Genomic DNA, 19,391 nt, shown 5'->3' with positions numbered 1-19,391 from the left:
AGAAGACATGGCAAATAAATACAACGTGGGACCCTGCATTGGCTCATGGTCCAGGAAAAGGATATTAGTGGGACAGTTGGCAAAATTTGAATAAGGTGTGTAGATCAGCTGATAGTATACTAAATAAAAAAACTCATTGCTGTCAAGTTGATTCCGACTCATAGCGACCCTGTAGAACAGACTAGAACTGCCCCATGTAGCTTCCAACCAGTGGTTAGTGGATTTGAACTGCTGACCTTTTGGTTAGCAGGTGAATGCTTAACCACTACACCACCAGGGCTCCAGCTGATAGTATAGTGGTGTCACCTTCTTGGTTTTCATAATTGCACTGTGATTCTGTAAGATGGTAACATGTGGTGGAGCTGGTTGAAGGGTATATGGGAAGTGTTTACACTATTTTTACTAACCCTGAAAATATTTCAAAATGAAATGTTAAAATATAGAAATTAAAGTATATACTTCAGTGAAATGTATGTGTGTATGTATTAATGATTCTCCTTTATTAGCATGAAAAAAGTTGACTCTATGCAAGAGGGGTGATGCAACTAGACTCTAGGAAGAAAGGAAGAATTGTAATACAGTGTGAGCACATATGAAGCATTGTGAAATGGGTCTTATTCTCTTAACTGGCTCTGTCACACACTGTGTAAGCCTTGAGGGTCCTTACTATACCTCTATTTTTTGGTAGTCTATTTGCCAGCAAAATAGGAATAAAGATCTTAGCAATATAGTCTCCAATTATTCACATCAGTGGAGGAGAGCAGGGATGTAGAGTATGGAGCTCAAAAACAATACTTTTAAGAAGCACTCAAGTGGAGATAAAGATTTAATGCCAACGAAGGGCCAAGTGTATTCTGGTTGGCATAAAACTCCAGATTTTATAAAACTTTCCATAGAGGAAAGGCAGAACAGGTACATTAAGTTCCATGGATGTGTGTGAAGAGATCAGTAATCAAACAGAATCTAGAAAGGAGGTAAGGGGCACAATACAGAGTGCAGCCATCTCTGAATGCTCAGATTCTTCACTAGAAACAAGTTTTGGTGACTCACACCTCCCAAAGCTTGGTGGAGCTGCCAGGGTGGTGGTTGTACTCATGAATACTTTGTGACAACATTAAAGGACTAAGGAAGATAAAGGAACAATAGCGATTCAGAGCCGTACAAAGTTTTATATATCAGTAGCTTTTTTTCAGATACATTAATGTTCAAAAATTGAATGTTTAAAATAGTTACAAGATGTAAGCAGAGAGTGATTTCATTACCTATATTTTATAGATGATGAAACTCAGATCCAGAGTTTCCAAAATCGCACAGCTAACACGTTTTATAGGAAGGATATGAACTCTAGTCCAGGGTGTCCACTTGAGTTCATGAACCTTCTTCTAACATCTGGGAAGCCCCCAAAATTACATGAAGTTTTTGCATATAAGATTATGCAGGTCAGTTCCCCCCGAGGAATGATACAAATGTACAAAATTGATTCCATCAAGTTTTCAAAGGGATTTGTGCATGATATGGAGTGAAAATATTTCTCCCAGACTTGGAAATATATCACTCGTATTATACATACTCAAGAAGGCTCGGGATAAATAGCTTTCAACAGAGATGATAAGACTTGCCCAGAATCACAAGAATTACTGCAGAAATAAGACCAGAACTCCAATTTGCCCACAATCAGGAAAGTCATCATTCTATTGACCACCTTATAAATTGTCTTTGCTGTAGATAGTTCTCTGATAATCTAGCACCAACCAGGGAGACTGGCAGGTCTGGTCCCCAGGTCAGGTAACACTGGGGAAGGTCAGGTCCAAAAAAGCCTTGAGCAGCCACGCAGTTCGGATGCTTCACTGAGACACTGAACTGCTTCACTGAGACAGTGATTAGCATTTTGAGCATAAGGGTGATTTGAATAAAATTCTTTGGATTGTTTGAGAATCCTGGGGGTGGAGTTAGGGGCAAGAGTAGGGTTATTTTACGTATGTAGAATGAAAAGCAGCTTAAATCTGGCAGAGGCATTGGGGTGTGCGTTCTCAGTGTGTTGTCTCATCCAGCACCTGAAATAACCTTTAGCTTCCTGAAGTATCCTGGGGCGTTGGAGAAGATCTTTCTGTCCCGTGACAGTACACTTCTTCTTTTGAAGAATACTTTGAAGGATGTCCAAGTCTCTGTGTGGCTGTGACATTGTTAAAAGGTTGCAGCATCCACTGAGGCACCCAAACACTGTCCTTCTCTCTGAGTGTGTGTATTGCTGTGGCAGAATACATCAAGTTAAAAAAACAAACAACTTATTCTTTGCCATTAGAATCCAGGTCTCTTGTCTACTTGAAAAAAAAAAAAAAAAAGACTCCCAAATTCAGGATTTATGAAAGACTTAATATCAAGATTTGAAATAAAAATGCATATCTAAATCACTGATTTTGCAGACAAGGAACTGAGGCCTGGAGAGGTTGGTTAAATTTTGCATAATTTTACACAGTTAATAAGTGACAGAGCCAGAAAAAGAACCCAGATTTCCCGATTCCTGGCCCAGTTTTCCTTCCACTATGGCATGGTGCCTCATGACACATATGAGATTAGAGCAAAACTGTATTTATTGAAATGCATGAGAAGTGTTGTAGGTCTTTTGGTGACGTTTTGTGAAAAGAGTGGGGTCATTCTATCCTTGATTTTTTTGTTTCTTTTATGTCATATAATTAATAAATGAATAATGTCCTTAATCTATCTCAAATTAATAAGGTTCAAAGTTTTTTCGCCTTTCAACTGTCTGCCTGTAGCTTTGGAAATTACCTTCTTTGCTCAGAAATAAATACAAGCCTACCTTTGATTTGCCAGCGCTTGAGCTGCTAACCAACATAGTGACTAAGAAATCAGCACTCTTCCTAGGTGCACTGGTTTGCAAATGTCTTTTTGGTAGTACTGCAGTGGTAGAGTAGGGATTTGCAACTGGCAGGCACGAATTGAATTGCCATCATTTGGCTTTAGCGGGAGCTAGAGTCTTGTCTCCAATATAAGCATGAGCCAAGGTACTGTCTCCTTTTTTCTAATTTTAGTTGGAACCATTGGCACTGATCTTACCTAGACAGACTAGTGTTATTTCTACCCAGCACAATCTGCTGGGATGGGCTCTATTCCAAGCCATTCAGTTGAACTTCTCCCCCTGATTTACCAAATATAGATATGATTGGATGTAGAGGACAGGGACTTTCGCCCTTTTCATTAGAAAGCATTCATTCAGATTTAGAGATTCTAAGTTTAATGGGTTCAATATATGATGCAGAGAGAATTGACTGTCGTGACTGAATATTGCGGTGTGATTTAATTGTGGGTAATGAAAAAATTAGTCCCACATTTTGGTGCTAGTACATGGATATAGATACATTTAACTGCTCGAGTGTAAGAGAAAGGATGAGAAGTGATGTCTACATTTTAGCCCTGATCTGTCCTTCAGTGGATTAGGGAAATTGTGCAGTAGTCTTGTGCTGGTCATGGTCATCCTTCCCCACCTTCCCTCCTCTTTCTCTCCCTCCCCTTGCTTTTAGATTTTTCTATCCCTCTTTTGGATAGTGTTATTACAGAAGGTCTGCCTGCCACATCCTATTGCTAAGTTTTGTCTACTTTTGAAACATGACTGAGTTGCTCACCTACAGTGCTGGTAGCCCGATAAGAGTAATAATAAACTCATTGCCATCGATTGAAAATATCATGGCTTAGGTCAGTCTCACTTTAGTTCTCAAAGTAACGTTTTTGCTTTTCAACACTTTAAAGAGGTCTCTTGCAGCAGATTTGTCCAGTGCACACATGTCGTTTGATTTCCTAACTGCTGCTTCCATGGGTGTTGATTGTGCATTTAGGTAAAATGAAATCCTTGATAACTTCGATATTTTCTCCGTTTATCATGATGTTCCTTATTGGTCCAGTTGTGAGGATTTTTATTTTGTTTATGTTGAGGTATAATCCATACTGAAAGCTGTGGTCTTTGATCTTCATCAGTAAGTGCTTCAAGTCCTCTTCACTCTCAGCAAGCAAGGTTGTGTCATTTGCATAGCACAGGTTGTTAATGAGTCTTCCTCCAATCCTGATGCCCCATTCTTCTTCATGTTGTTCAGCTTCTCAGATTATTTGCTCAGCATACAGATTGAATAAGAATGGTGGGAGGATACAACCCTGAAGCACAGACACTTCACCAAAGAAGACATTCAGGCAGCTGACAAACATATGAGGAAATGCTCCCTATCATTAGCTACTAGAGGAATGCTGATCAAAACCACAGTGAGATACCATCTTACCCCAGCATTAGCGGCACAAATTTAAAAAAAGAAAATAATAATATGTTGGAGAGGTTGCCGGGGAGATTGGAACTTTTATGCACTGCTGGTGGGAATGTAAAATGGTACGACCACTATGAAAATGATATGACACCTCTTAAAAAGCTAGAAATAGAAATACCATAAGATCTAGCAGTCTCACTCCTAGGAATCTATCCTAGAGAATTAAGAGCTGTCACATGAATAGACATATGCACACCCATGTTCACTGCATCGTTATTCACAGTAGCAAAAAGATGGAACCAACCTAAGTGCCATCAAGAGATGAATGGCTAAACAAATTATGATATATATACAGAATGGAATACTACTCAACAATAAAGAACAATGATGAATCCATAAAACATCTCACAACATCAATGAATCTGGAGGGTATTATGCTGAGTGAAATAAGTCAATCACAAAAGGACAAATGTTGTATGAAGCCAGTATTATAATAACCCAAGGAAAAAAAATATCTTTGATGGTTATGAGGGAGGGGAGGGTTGTGGAGGAGAAGTCACTAACTAGATAGAAGACAAGTATTGACTTTGATGACGAGAAAGACAGCACACTATATAGGGAAAGTCAGCAAAACCTGATGGAGGTAAAGTCATAGAAGTTGCCTAGATACATCCAAACACCTAGAGGGACCGAGTTGCTGGGACTGAGGTCTGGGAACCATGGTCTTAGGGACATGTAGGTCAATTGGCATAACACAGTTCTTAAAGAAAATGTTCTATGTACTATTTTGATGAGTAGCATCAGAGGTCTTAAAAGCTTGTGAGCAGACATCTTAGATACATCTATTGATCCCATCCCATCCGGAGCAAAGGAGAATGAAGAAAACCAGACACAAGGAAAATATTAATCAAAACGACTAATAAACCACATGAATCACAGCTTCCGCCAGCCTGAGATCAGAAGAACTAGATGGTGCCCAGCTACTACCACTGATGGCTCTGACAGGTATCACAATATAGGGTCCCAGATAAAGCGGGAGAAAAATGTGGAACAAAATTCAAATTCACGTAAAAAGACCAGTCTTACTGGTCTGACAGAGATCAGAGGAACCCCCTAGACTGTGGCACGTGGACACCCTGCTAACTCAGAACTGAAGCCACTCCCGAAGTCCACCTTGTTTTTGTTGTTAGGTATTGTCAAGTCGGTTCGGACTTGTAGTCAGTCTGTGTACAACAGAATGAAACACTGCCAGTTCCTGCACCATCCTCACAGTCATTGCAATATTTGAGCCCATTCTATTGTTGCAGCCACTGTATCAATCCATCTCATCGAGAATCTTCTTTTTTGTTTTAGATAGGCCTATAAAACAATCACACTCATAAGGAACATGCTTCTTAGTTCAATCAAGTGAACTAAATAGGCAACACTTGCCCCAAAGCAAAGACGAGAAGGCAGGAAGGGACAGGAATACTGGGTAAATGGACACGGGGAATCCAGTGTGTAAAGGGAAATGAGGAGACTGCTGACACATTGCAGGGATGGCAGCAAATGTCACAAAACAATTCGTGTATAAATTTTTGAATGAGAAACTAATTTGCGCTGTAAACTTTCACCTAAAGCACAATGAAAAAAATTTTTTTTAAGATGAGGGTGTATTTAAGCAGTGAGAAAGCATTAGTCAAAGACTGTAGCAAAATAAATGTGTGAGTTCTTTAGCTGAATGACCTTTTTTTAATGAAAATTTATCTTCTCTGCTACCTCACTTTTTCCATTTAGACAAATGCATATGGCTTTCCATGGAGTTTAGTTCAGATACGGAAAGAAGAGTCTTTTCAATAAATGATGTTGGGAAAATTGGATTTCCACATGCAGAAAAATGAAACAAGATCCATGCCTCACGCCATGCACAAAAACAAATTCAAAATGGATTAAGGATGTAAATGAGCAAACTAAAACAATAATCTTATTAGAAGAAAATGCATGGGAAATGCTATCAGGCCTAGCTTTTATAAAAGGGATTGTCTAAGAATAAAAGCACAAACAGCAAAAGACAAAATAAATAAAGGGGACCTTATAAAAATTAAATTTTTTGTTCATCAAAAGACTTTACCCAAGAAGTGAAAAAAAAAACAAGATAGCAACTGGAGAATATCTCCGGAGACCATGTATCCAATAAGAATCTAATTACCAAAATATATATAAAACTTCTACAACTTAACAAGAAAAAGATGAATAACCTAATCCTAACATGGGCAAAGGACTTGAATAGACATTTCACCAAAGAGGACATTTAAATGGCCATCAAACACATGAAAAGATGCTCAATGTCAGCTGTCAAAGAGGTACAAATCAAAACCACAATAAGATACCATTGCACTCCCAATAGGATGGCTAACATTAAAAAAAAAAAAAAACAGAAAATAACAAATGTTGGTGAGGATATGGAGAAATTGGACGCATTGCTGGCTGGAATGCAGAGTGGTACGACCGTTGTGGAAAACAGTGTGGTAATTCCTCAAAAAACTAAAAATAGAGCTACATGTTGTCATTGTTAGGTACTGTACTATTCATAGCAACCCTGTGTACAACAGAATAAAACACTGCTGTATCCCGTGTCATCTTCACAACCATTATGCTTGAGCCCATTGTTGCAGCCACTGTGTCGAGGGTCTTCCTCATTTTCGCTGACTTCTACATTACCAAGCATATGTCCTTCTCCAGGGACTGGTCCCTTCTGATAAAATGTCCAAAGTACCTGGGAGGAAGTCTCGCCATCCTTGCTTCCAAGGAGCACTCTGGCTGTACTTCTTCCAAGATAGACTTGTTCATTCTTATGGCCCCCGAAAAAAACCCACTGCCGTTGAGTCAATTCAGACTCATAGTGACTCTACAGGACAGAGCAGAACTGCCCCGTAGAGGTTCCAAGGAGCGCCTGGCGGATTTGAACTGCTAACCTCTTGGTTAGCAGCTGAAGCACTTAACCACTATGCCACAGTCTGTGGTATATTCAATATTCTTTGCCAACACCATAATTCAAAGGCATCAGTTCTTCTTCAGTCTTCTCACCCAGCAATTGCCAGCCTTAGGTATATACCTAAAACACTTGAAAACAGAGACTCAAACATATACTTGCACACCAATGCTGACTGTAACACTATTTACAATAGCCAAAAGGTGGAGACAACCTAAATGCTCATCGATGGATGAATGGATAAACAAAATGTGATGCTTACTTACAATGGAATATTACTCATCCAGTAAGGGAAATAAAGTCCTAATTCATGCTACAATATGGATAGATATTGAAGGCATTATGCTGAGTAAAATGAGTTAATCACAAAAGGAGAAATAGTCTATGACCTCAAGTATATAAAAATGTACAGAGACCACAGTTTCTTGGTGGTTACCAGGGGTGAGAAGGAGGGGGAAGGGGGAGGGTTAAGTGCTTATGAAGTATTGACTTTGATTTTTCAGTGATGAAAAATAGCATTGATTAAGGATAGGGTTGTACAGTCGATTAATGTAATTTCTGTCAATAAGTTGTACACCTCTAAAAAGTTGGATTGGCAAAAGTTCTGTGATAGACGTGTTTACAAAAATGGCAAAAAAGAAAAAAAAGGGTAGCTGCTGAGGCTGCTTATGTACAACCAAACACCTCGTGGGATTTGGTTCCTTGGTTTGGAGGTCTAGGGGCATGGTTTCATAGGACCCTCCATCTAATTGGCCTAATAATGTGTTTAGTGCTTCTGTTTTGCCTCCTACTTCATTGCATAGTGCTTGGGGTCTTAAAAGGGGTCTTAAAAGCTTGAAAGCTGCCATCCAAGGCTCAATAATTGTTCTCAATTCTCCTGGAGCAACAGAGGAAGAAGGAGAGTCAGGAATAGAGGAAGAAATAGAATGTGTAGCTAATTGCCTCCTGAACAACTGCCTCCTGTGCTATGAGACCAGAAGAACTGGATGGTGCCCAGCTACCATTACTAAAGATTTTGATCAAGGATTCTATAGAAGGCTCCTAATCAAAAGGGGGAAAATGCAGAACAGAATTTCAAATAATAGGACTCCAGACTTTCTGAAGCCATATGGTCTGGATGTACCCCTGACACTATTGCCCTGAGATAATCTTTAAACCTTAAACCAAAAATATCCTCTGAAATCTTCTTATAATCAAACAATGGGTTAGCTTTACTAGTAAAGAATGTCTGCCTTGTGCATTGTGCTCTTTTATGATCTATCTATATGGGATAAAATTGATAAGAGCAGCTCAAAAAATTAGATAGGAAACTTAGGGCAGTGAATTTATGTTAATGGAGGAAGAATTTTGAAAAGGAGAGTGAGAATGGTTGCACAACTAGAAGTATGTAATCAATATCACTAAATTGTACATGTAAAAATTGTTGAATTGGTGTATGTTCTATGTATATTCTCAACAGCAATGACAAAAAATAAATTATATAAAAAATATTGTTAAAAAATCATAATTCACAATAATTCTGACCAACTCAATGCTTCTCCCTTTTTGCACGCGACTCGATGGCGGTGGGTTGTGGTGCACAGGAGTCCTGTTGGCACAGTGGTTAAGCTCTTGGCTACAGATAGGAAGGTTGGTGGTTCGAACCCACGAACTGTTTCCTGGGAGAAAAATGTGGCAGTTTGCTTCTGTAAAGATTGCAGCCTTGGAAGCCCTCTAGGGAAGTTCTACTGTGTCTTATTGGGTCACTATGAGTTGGGTTCGACTCAATGACTGTGGGTTTTGTTTGGGTTTTATCGTGCACAGTTAGTGCTTTATCATGCCGTTGTGAATGTGCTTAAGACATTGTTCACAAGTTGACCTTCAACTGCCTTATGTGTAAGAATTATTTGGTACAAAATAGGTAGCACAAAGCTAAGCACACACCAAATACGTACTCATCAGTGTCCTTACTTTTGAGAATATAGAAGCAATTAGGAGACTGTACTCCTTCCAGGATATTTCTTATAAATTTTAGGTTTGTTCTCAATAAATTTGTTAAATTCATTTTAAGCAAGAATTCATAGACTTTGAAATAGAAATAAATTGTATATATTCATGTCAGATTTGGTTTTGCTCCATAATAAAAGATTGGATGAATATAGGCTATAGAGACAAGAAGTTTGGATCACTTAGGTCCAAAATTTCCTCTCTCATTTGGTAACTTTTTGATACTAATTAGATGGGTATGTTGAGTTCTTCTCTTTCCCTTATTAATGTTAAATTTGCCAAAGATTGTTGTATGCACAAAGTAAATGTATATGACAAAAATAAGTAATAAGAAAAAAAAAAAACCCTTTTGCTCCAATTACTTGATGATTTCATGTGAAAATATTATTGGGACCTAAATTAGCTGAGTAATTGTCTCAGCCCACTCAGTTCTAGTTGAAATCATGGCCATAAACCATTGCTAAGAATTTTTCGACAACAGGAAGTGAACTGAATTTTTTTTTAAGTTGGTGATTATGAACAGTTCGGTGATGTTTAGAAATGTAAATTTGCTTGTTTTAAATAGCTGGCTAATTTAGTATAGAAATTCATGTGATAATGTTTTCATCTGTATTCATGATCCTGTAAGTACTTTTTTCAGTGTTGTTTCTGTGAAATGATTTATTTTATATTGCAACTAGTGGATAAGTGGTTTGTTTTTTAGGACTAAGGATCACTTAATTTTTGTAATACCCCCTGAAATACAATGACTGGAGCCTGTGCCATACCCATTTCTTACATTAGCCCTTCTGTATAGCTGAATCTTGGCGTCAAGTCCACTATCTAAGGAATCTCAATCTTCCATTCTGTTCTCTAAACTACTGTAGTTGACAAAAGGGATTTCTACAAAGATAATTGTATTGATTAATTCAATTTCTGGCTTGAGCATGAGGTTATAAATTGGAGATCACTCACAGAAATTGAATACAAAGGGAAAATCTTTTTAAGTCTTTTTTTTTTTTTTTTTTGGTGTATTGAGTGATTTATGCTGAACTCCTAAAAGCTTTCCAGCCTCACAGAGCTTCAATAAACTTCTAATGGAGTCCTGAATGCCAGTTCTATTTTTGTTGCTTGTACAGTAGGTGGGAAACCTTTAACTAGTAGGATGAGTCTTTGTTTCATTGCAATTGAAAAGCTTATGGACTAACACTTTAGGACTCGTAATATTTTAGTAAAACGTTTTCTGGGGTAACATAATATGCATATTTTAGATAGTTTTAAACATATATTTGCATGTTTTTCCCCAAGTTTAAGTGCAGTGTGTTTATATCATTATATTTAACAAAACCTAATTTTTGTGCATATGTGTATGCATGCAGCTATCTTCATGTGTGTATGTGCAGTGTCCATTTTTATTATATTTTAATTGGTTGAATATCTCATCAGATTATAAGTTCTGTAAATGCAGAAACTGTTTTATAGACATTCTGTCACCCCCAACAGGGTATAATACAGTGCCTTTTACACAATGGATATGAATTAATGGTTGTAGTGAATGGTGAACAAAAAAATCCATATTTTAATCAGAGAAAAAATGTCTCATTTGATTTTGATACAGGTACATGGGAAAGATGTCACTTAAAGTCCCCTTCATTGTCAATTACAATAGTTTTATTCTTATCTAGTTAGGTGGAAGCTAAGCTCTGCCACTTTTATATAGTTTTATTTATAATTGTGAACATGTAGAGCCACATGAGGCCATCAATCAGTAGAGAGATGAGGGCCCAACAGAATTATTTCTGTAGGTGGCCAATTTTTTTTCAATCAAGGACAGCTGAAAGGTCATGATTAAAACAGTGATTTTCCTGAAATTGTAAGTAACTGTTAGTGACTGTTTTGCACAAAGATGTCAAAACTACTTTTTCCTCTGTAAAAGAAAATTATAAGTTCTTGAAAACGTTGGCAGTTTTCCAAATTTCACTTGCACTACTGTATTGTATTTTAATTACCGCACTTGAGTCAGTTTCTAAAAAAATGTCAGAGGCAAAAATAATTTAGTGTGATAGTAAGCACGCATAGATTAAACAATAGCTATTTAATATCCACCGATATGTGCATATTCATTACTCAGTATCAGCCAAAGACAAGGATTTAATAATTTTTATCCAAGGAGGGTGCATGGCATGAATCCATAATTCTATATAGATGAGTAGTATCACTGTGTAGTTCTGTTAAAGTGTGGCAGTGTTACTTGAGATATCTAAGTATTTTACTTATATGTAGACCTGTTAGCAAAGGCAGCGAAGGATAGCAAATGTTGCTAGCAATTTCTCTAGGCGGGCCTTTATTCTCTGAGTCAGGATTGACTCTAATCTCTGGGTGGTGGCAGAGAGGACTTACTGCTGGTTGTCTTCACCTTCCAGATAAAGAGTGAACATGAGGTCTTGACCATTTGTAGTCATTAAAGATTCCTCACACCTTTGTAGCAAGAAGAGTTGTAACCACAGTGTCCTGGTCAGTTTCCAAATCGGGTAATTACATTCTGCCTACTAATGTCTTCCTGCAGGTTTTGTTTTTGTTTATTTGTTTGTTTAGGGTTTTTATAGTTGTCATTGCTTGGATATATGGAGCTATTTTTTGGGTTTTTTTTTTTGTGTGTGTGTGTGTGTGAGCATCTTTCTTTAGTTTTAAGCGGTTGAGTGCTTTTAATCTTCTTTAGGCTATGCTAGAGGGGAATTTTTTTTTTTTTAGAGGGGAACCAGAGAGGGTTTTGTTAGATGCGTACTATTTTAATCTGCATTAATAACTTGTGTTCCATAGTTTTCTGCTCCATTTTAGTTTAATTTTAAGAGATACATGTAAAGGAATAAATGAAAAGAAATAATGGCAAGAGATGGAACAGACGTAGTGGCACGCCTGGGCTGCTATATGGGATATCGTCCAAGTGCACCTGCTATCCTTTACCCTGGAGGAAGATGCTAGAGAACAGACAGTTGCTGGGCATAGGGAGGGCTCACAGGAGTCTAAGCAGAGTGTGAGTTCACTTAGAATTAAAAACTGAATAAGGAAGACCAAAGAAAACTTGGTGTATTTAAATTATGATGTTGGCGAACAATATTGAATATACCATGGACTGCCAGAAGAATGAACAAATCGGTTTCGGAAAGTGCAGCTAGAATGTTCCTTAGAAGCTAGGATGTGAGACTTCTCACTTATCTTGGACATGTTATCAGGAGGGACCAATCCCTGGAAAAGGACATTATGCTCGGTAAAGTAGTGGGTCAGCAAAAAAGAGGAAGACCCTCAACAAGATGGATTGATGCAGTGGCTGCACCAGTGGGCTCAAATATAACAACAATTGCGAGGATGGTGCAGGACCCACGCGGTGTTTCATTCTGTTGTACACAGGGTCGCTGTGAGTCAGAACTGACTCTACGTACGGCACCTAACGATAACACCGACAAAGTTCATTAGAGCCTGAGAATTATATGGTTCATTTTCTGTGTTAAATACCAATCTTTTTTTTTTCCACTGATACGCATGTTAATTTGGATTTGTAAGGCAGAAGGATATGTCTCTGATTTTAAGAACAATATTTTGATGTGTCGTAATTTTGATGGTCATTTGGAATTAGATATTTCACTCATGATTATTTTTGCAATCTACAGAAAGATAAAATTCTATCAAATTCAATGTTTATTGAATGCCAACTATATTAAAATAACTGTGTTTGATGTATTACTCTCCATGATTTTTCATTTGGTCAAAAACAAAACAAAACAAAACAAACACTACCAAGTGTTGATCCTATTGTATTCTTAATGGGATGATTGAATTTTTTTTTTCTTTTTTAAGTTTTGGTGGTTATTTTATTTATCCAACAAGAATAATGGTAAAACACAATTCAAAGTAATTTAGTCCTAACCCAAGCATAAATTTCATCCATTAATCTTAAAATATTCTCTGCCAACAGCATTATATAGTAGAAAAAACATAAATCCATGAGTCAGAAGAGCCGTTGTTTAATCCTGGCTCTTAAAAATGCCACCAGTTCCAAATGGATAAATTGCTTTTCTTCCCTGTCTCAGTTTTCTCACTCGTGAATAGGAATGATTCTTAAAATATCTGACCTAACCACCAAAAACAGTTTTAACTAAATGGTGGGAAATATTTAGCCATTTAAAGTGAACTCTAGTTTCAGTTCAGTGCTATTCTCAATAATAATTTGTCTTTCATCACAGTGGTGTTACATATAATCTTCAACTTGAAATTACTCTTTCTTAGTTTTCCCATAATCTTTAATCTTGAGGTTAACATGTTCCAGGTTCTGTATGACAGAACTTTTGTTGTTGCTGTTGAATTGGCCCCTGATTCATGGCAACCCTATGCACAACTGAATGAAATGCTGCCTGGTTCCATGTTATCTTCATGATTGGTTGTAGATTGGATTGTTGTGATCTACAGGGTTTTGATTGGGTGATTTTTTAGAAGTAGATTGCCAGGCCTTTCTTCCTGGTCCTAGTCTGAAAGCACTCCTGGAAACTGTTCAACATCAGAACAACACACAAGCCACTACTGACAGAAAAACTAAAGGCTGCACATGAGGTGCGTTGGGTGGGAGTTGAACCCAGGTCTCCTGCATGGAAGGCAAAGATCCTACCACTGAACCACCACTGCCCTCAGTGGAGCTTTTTAGGTTTCCTGATATCATAGCCTCTGAAATATTCTTTTCAGTACTGAATAGCTTTACTTTTCTCTAATTCATCTTTTTACTGTATCTAGGACATACATAGTAAACAAAAGTCTTTAATCCTCCTCTGCCATTCCTGTTGTTGTCATTGTTAGGTGCCGTCAAATTGGTTCCGATTCATAGCGACCCTATGTACCACGGAATGAAACACTGCCTGGTCCTGCGCCATCCTTAATTGTTGTTATGCTTGAGCTCATTGTTGCAGCCACTGTGTCAATCCATCTCATTGAGGGTCTTCCTATTTTCCGCTGAGCCTGTACTTTACCAAGCATGATGTCCTTCTCCAGGGACTGATCCCTCCTGACAACCTGGCCAAAGTATGTAAGACGCAGTCTCACCGTCCTTGCTTCTAAGGAGCATTCTGGTTGTACTTCTTCCAAGACAGATTTGTTCGTTCTTTTGGCAGTCCATGGTATATTCAATATTCTTCGCCAGCACCACAATTCAAAGGCATCAGTTCTTCTTTGGTCTTCCTTATTCACCGTCCAGCTTTCGCATGCATATGATGCAATTGAAAACACCATGGCTTGGGTCAGGCACACCTTAGTCTTCAAGGTGACATCTTTGCTTTTCAACACTTTAAAGGGTTCCTTTGCAGCAGATTTGCCCAATGCAATGTGTCTTTTGATTTCTTGACTGCTGTTTCCATGGATGTTGATTGTGGATCCAAGTAAAATGAAATCCTTGACAACTTCAATCTTTTCTCCGTTTATCATGTTGTGGCTTATTGGTCTGTTTGCCAGGATTTTTGTTTTCTTTATGTCGAGGTGTAATCCATACTGAAGGCTGTGGTCTTCGATCTACATCAGTAAGTGCTTCAAGTCCTCTTTGCTTTCAGCAAGTGAGATTGTGCCATCTGCATAATGCAGGTTGTTAATGAGGCTTCCTCCAATCCTGATGCCTCATTCTTCTTCATGGAGTTCAGCTTCTTGGATTATTTGCTGCCATTCCTAGTTACCTGAAAATATTTATACCTGACAGAACCAGGGCTCAATTTTCATTTGGACTACAGAAGGCGGAAAACAGGACTAGATAAAAACCCCAACAAGGCACAGGAGGTCAGAGCAAATCTTAGCAATATGAGAAAGTTCATGCATCCTGCAGAAAGCCTCAGATAATCTCATAGTAGGAAAATGTCTTGTCAGATAGGTGCTGAATATCTAGTGGTGGGTGGGGGTGGGGAAGGTCCAGGGAACAAGGGTGGAGTGCAGTGACTGGAAACTCCATCAGCACATAGTAAGTAGTAGTCAAACTGATAAACTGACCTTGAGCATCAGGGAGACTTGGCAGAAGTAGCAGACCATCCCAGGAGACTTAATTTTGGATCAAGATTAAAAACCCAATGACAGAAGAAGTGCTATAAAAATCACGAAACCTCAGTGCAGACTCAGTAAGGGAGCAAAACACAGAAATTAATTTATTGAAGCTTTATTGAAAAGCAGGATTCTTACTGCTAGAACTATAAGGTCTGCCACTTTGGGGCAGGGTGATGAAGCAATTCAGAACCATATCATCCCTTTGGCTTTCTTGCTCTAACATCTAATGGCTACCTCCACCCCATCCCTACATACATACAAGGAGAAGAGAGAGTTTATATCAATTCTAAGAACATGATCTCTGGTTTCTTTTCTCTTTCCATCACTTTTCTGTCAAAGGAAAGTTGTTTCCTACCTTATTTGATTTTGTTTTCTCCCAACCATCAGTTTTCTGCACTTGGAGTTTTTTAATCTGTATACAGAAGTTAAACCAAACTCCACTGATTCTAAGACACATTTTAGCACATTTTAACACATGAAATTGAAATGCATCTTAAACTGATGATTCGTGAAAATTTAATTGACAGAATTCTTTTTGCTCTGTGATACATAAAGTATTGAGTTGTCCTGCATCAACAACTTTTTAGATGAAATACAAAACTTGTTTATCTAAGTGTCTATTGCTACCAACAGTGGCTTCAAAAACAAGCTGAACCCTAAAGAGACCGGAGCATGCCTGTAGTGTCCCACTATGTCAGAACACGAGGATCATCAAGCCCAATGCATTCATGTTGTAAACGAGGAAACTGATGTTCAGAGAGGTTGTGACATCCTCAACATGACCCTATTAATAAGTCCCAGACTTTGAACAAGTACCCAACTTCCTCTTGATTTTCAGTTTTGTGCCCATCCTATTAAACAGGTCCCATACAGTAGCAGAGCAAATAGAGTATGATAAAAATAGCAATTTAGCCAAAGTTTAATTTATAACAGTATGCATATAAATCATTAATACTTTTATCTTTTATTGTCACTATTCTTATTATATAGTAAACCTCACAGATAGATGGATTGGCGACTAAATGAATATCAAAAGTTAGAGTTAGAATGTTAATTTTGTAATTAGAATTTGTTATTATTGTGTGTAATTTCTTCATTCGTTCAAAACACATTTTAAGTTGGAGAAGCATCAGTCCAAAGTCTGAAGAGCCGTGACGCCATCCATTCTGTCTCAGTATTCTCTTCTGTGCATAGGAATATTTATTAATACACCTAACCTATCAGTCTAAACACTGGCTGTGCTAGGCAAGGGGATATATAAAAATGAATAAAATATAACCCTTACTCTGAAGGGGCTTACAGTCTAATGAGGGGAAATAAACAAGTAAACAAAATTAACATATCAGAGAAGTGCTACTGCTATTATGGATGTAGGGCCCAGAGCAACATGACACTGAAGAGAAGAGGAGAAGAGGTATTAATCCCCACTAGGAGGACGCAGAAAGGTAGATGAAACACCATTAGGGCACCTACTACTGTTACAAGGGCCTGGCCAAGGGGCCAAGTGGTAGGCTGAAATTAAGCCCAGCATTCTTTTTATCAGACAGCAGGGTTGGGTCTGCCTAGAAATGATTCCGACTCATAGTGACCCTATAGGACACAGAAGAACTGCCCCAGGGGATTTTCAAGGCTGTAAATCTTTATGGGAGCAGATTGCCACACCTTTCTCCTGTGGAGCAGCTGGTCGGGCCGTTTTATAATTTGTAGAAAGACTTCGTCTGGTCAATAAGCCACAGGCCCATAGCGGTTGCATTTGTCCAGAGAAGACTCATTTTTAAATTGACACAAATGCACTGCTTAGCTAGTAGAAGCCCCTAGAATTATGACCCTTATCCTTTGATAGAGCCCAAGTAGTTTATAAAATTCCCTGAGTGTCTAAGCCATCTTTTCCCCAACTTGCCATATCCCCAGTATATAGGAAAGGAGAAATCAGGGAAGGTGGTCTGAAAAGGATCACTGCCATGTTGTTGTAGTTGTTGTGTGCCTTTGAGTCAATTCTGACTCATAGTGACCCTATATGACAGAGGAGAACTTCCTCATAGGGTTTCCTGGGCTGTAATCTTTAAGGGAGCAGATCACCAGGTATTTTCTCCCCATGGAGCTGCTGGTGGGTTCGAACTGCTGACCTTTCTATTAGCAACTGAGTACTTGCCAGTACTTACCATGGCTCCTTATGACCCTCATACAGGGTTTTAAGAACTATTTTGTCTTTATAATGTTGATTGTTGCTGTTGAGTTGATTCTGACTCATGGTGACCTCATGTGTGCAGAGTAGAACTGCTCCGTAGGATTTTCAAGGCTGTGACCTTTCAGAAGCAGACTGCCAGGCCTTTCTTCCGAGGCCCCTCTGAGTGGGTTTGAACCACCAGTCTTTAGGCTAGTAGTTGAGTGCTTAACCATTTGCACTACCCAGGGATTCATCTTTATAATAGGAATGCTTTTATTGCATTTGACGTCTCCCTTTTCCTAATAGAATATTAGGAATTAGAGTTGAGGTAATGCCTGCCATCGCTTATCTATGTACATATATGCATGTGTCCAAAAGTGACATCTGGTGTTTGGGAATGAAAGTGCAGAATCTCCTTTCTTCTGCCCTAGTACAGGAGTCCCTGTGTGGTGCAAATGTTTAGCATGCCAGTCTGCTAATCGAAAGGTTGGATGTTCAACTCCACCCAGTGGTGCTTTGGAGGAAACACTCTGAGATCTACTTTGGAAAGATCAGAGCCTTTAAAAACCCCGTGGAGCACAGTTCCACTCTGACACACACAGGATCACCCTGAGTTGGAGTTGACTCAGTGGCAACTTACTACTGGTTTTACTCCAGTACTGGAACTTCTGGGGGGTGATAATTCATGTGTTTTCAGTCCCCCGAAACTGTTGCTTAACTTTGCATTTATAATGCTGACTTCTTGGTATCTACATTCTTCAAAATTTCTAATTTTTTGTTTCTTTTTTCCTAAAAGAAGTACAAATTTTTGACTGGGACATTTGAAACATATGAAACTTTTTTACTTTCATTTTTATCATTGCTGCCTGAAAAGAAACACACGCTTGAAATATGATTTGCTTAATTTCCTCTTTTGAGTTAAAACACATGTTGTTCTATCAAAAATAGAAGCCCTTCTTCCGCTACGTAAGAGATGTAGGACAGCTGCCATTGGTAAGCCTAATGTTTGGACTGTGTCTCAATATTGGAATTTTTTTCAAAATGTCTTAATATTTGGGCAATGTCTCAATTTCATGATTCTTTAAAAGTGTACATACATAAAATTCTTCACATAAAGTTTTCATAGGAAGAAAATACAGTATAAGGTCATTTCATAAAAGTAAAATATGACTTTACTTGAAAAGTGAAAGGACTTTAGGTGAGAACTAGAATCTGTGTATTAAAAAAGAACAGCTATTTATAATGAGTAATTGTGGACTTTGATACACTGCCTTCCCCAGGTGTAAAGATCTCATTTTGATGGCTGTATCAAGCTTCCATGGAGAGGGAACTGGGTGCTACTTGAGAGCACTTTGCTTATTTGGGGTCTTTGCTTGGAAATGATGCACTCATTTAGCACTTCATTCATGGGAAGTGTTATAGTTGATATTTTGAAATCATCTAGCAACAGCAACCCAAGAAAGACTGTGTATCTTGAATATTTCTGACTACTTGAATACAAGAAAGAGCTCTCTAAGGAAAAAAAAAGCCACACAAAATTTCAAACTTGTGAATTTAAAAGACAAAGAATTTATTTAATATGAATGGACCCCTGGCTTATCGGACTTTGAAGTATTAGAGAACGGGCAGGTTCCTGTTTACTATCCTTTCATCAACGATTTCAGCAGTTAGAAGTAAGGGGTAGACTTCGGATGTTGACTAGCTGTACTATTATAAGGAGTTCATGTTCGGATAGCCATCCCATAGCCCTGACTGCTGAGGGAGTTTCTGATAATTTCTAATGAGTGAGATTCAGAAGCTTTTAAGACACTCGTGGGGGAAACAGTTACAATAGCAAAAATGAGGTAGGATATGGTACCTGATTTAGGGCAGGCATTCGTTTAAGATTTCTTTCCGTGTGTGTGTGTGTGTGTGTGTGTGTGTGTGTGTGTATTTTTTCCCCTTGTGGAGTATA

The 19,391-nt window shown here is 38.3% G+C and overlaps 1 protein-coding gene across 18 annotated transcripts in view; it reads left to right on the top strand.

The window, feature by feature from the left end:
• The window catches only part of SOX5 (SRY-box transcription factor 5), a 1,155,824-nt gene that overhangs the window by 411,580 nt on the left and 724,853 nt on the right, over positions 1 to 19,391 (top strand). The window lies entirely within an intron of this gene.

The sequence above is a fragment of the Elephas maximus genome, chromosome 4 (assembly GCF_024166365.1).
Source record: "Elephas maximus indicus isolate mEleMax1 chromosome 4, mEleMax1 primary haplotype, whole genome shotgun sequence".
NCBI classification, from domain to species: Eukaryota; Metazoa; Chordata; class Mammalia; order Proboscidea; family Elephantidae; genus Elephas; species Elephas maximus.
This window is presented reverse-complemented; position numbering and strand designations above follow the sequence as displayed.